Below are 1,454 nucleotides of genomic sequence, written 5' to 3' on the forward strand. Positions count from 1 at the left end.
CGCCATACCCCCCTCCCTCCCTTCCATGGAATTCGAAGGGTGGAGGGACTTGTCCCGGGGACAGGACGGGATGCCCTGCCCCTCACGCGCTGAGGGAGGCCCTGCTCCCACTCTGATGTATTCGGTGCTGAGGCTTTGCCAGTGAAAAGCTGATGCAGGAGCTCTTTCCGAGGAAACGGGAACGTCAGACCGAACTGCGGGCTGAAGCCCAAGGACCCAGAGCGTCGTTTCATCTTTGGCGAATGAGGAAAACGCAGCCTGAGAGAAGCAGTGCTGAATCTAGATGGAAACTTAGAGGCGGCCAAAGCCAGCACCGAGTTTCGGAAAGAGCACACTGAGGGGCCACAGGGGAGGGAGCGGTGTGTGTGGAGTCTGTCATGTCACGGTGGGGTACATGCTGGCGGATCTGTGAATGCCCCCGAAATGGAGCATTGAGCAAGGGGTAAACGTCACATTTATCCACATTTATTCTTTTTCCAAGGACGGGGGGAACATTTGTATTTGTTCCATAATTGCGTTATGGTAAGATTGAAGAATAAGCTATAACCTGGGGTCAAGCCAAGTAAGTTTCAAAGGTGTGAATTCACCCCAGCAGGAAAGTCTCACAAAATACCATCATCACCCCAGGATACAGGGCATGAGAATGGCCGAGGCCTCGCTACCCTCAGAGGCGTGGGACGCTCCGTCCGCCTGGCCCGCCTCGGCTGGGACCCTGCTCACTGAACAGCCTGCCTCGGCTGGGACCCTGCTCACTGAACAGCACAGGCCGCCCACAGCTCAGCAGCAGCTCCGCACGGCCAGCAGAGGAAGTGAAATCACGCAATCTGCCTCCGGCCGCACTGAGGCGTAACTGCTGGTCTTGTGATCCCGAAAGAGGAATTTACATAACTTCACCTCAGACGCACCTCATTTACCAACTTTCCCCTCCACCACCAGGGACTGTGTGAACAGGCCACTCACCCTCACACCCAGCAGCCCCCAGCGTCTGCCTCCCCCGGGGGAGCAATGGCCATCTTCCCTGCATTCCCCACCCTGGCCCTCCCTCGGCACATTTCCCCACCAGCTCGTGAGAAAGAGACCAGGCACAGAATGTTCCAAAATATCTCGAAATCCTCTGAGGTTTGAGTTGAAAGTCACCCAGGACACTTACTGCAAGGATTGAAGCAATGAGGCTTCGGTTTTTAGACCCTGGTCTTTCCAAAACCTGCCGTTGCTCAGAAATCAGCGGTATCCTCGGAAAACCCTGTGGCCAGATTCCAACCCTTCCCTCTGTGATGTGAGGCCAGAGGCGGGTAGCGGAGAGGCAGGAGAGAGGAGGGCTGCGCTGGCCTGTCATGTGCTGTAACAGGGACTACTCGCCGCTGGCTTTATGAGACCGCCTCTCTCATCTTGTCCCCACAAACTCACTCACTTGTATCAGACCAGAGAGAGCAAGGGAGTGGGGGGGAGGGGGC

Source organism: Myotis brandtii, unplaced genomic scaffold, assembly GCF_000412655.1.
Source record: "Myotis brandtii unplaced genomic scaffold, ASM41265v1 scaffold281, whole genome shotgun sequence".
Classification (NCBI taxonomy): Eukaryota; Metazoa; Chordata; class Mammalia; order Chiroptera; family Vespertilionidae; genus Myotis; species Myotis brandtii.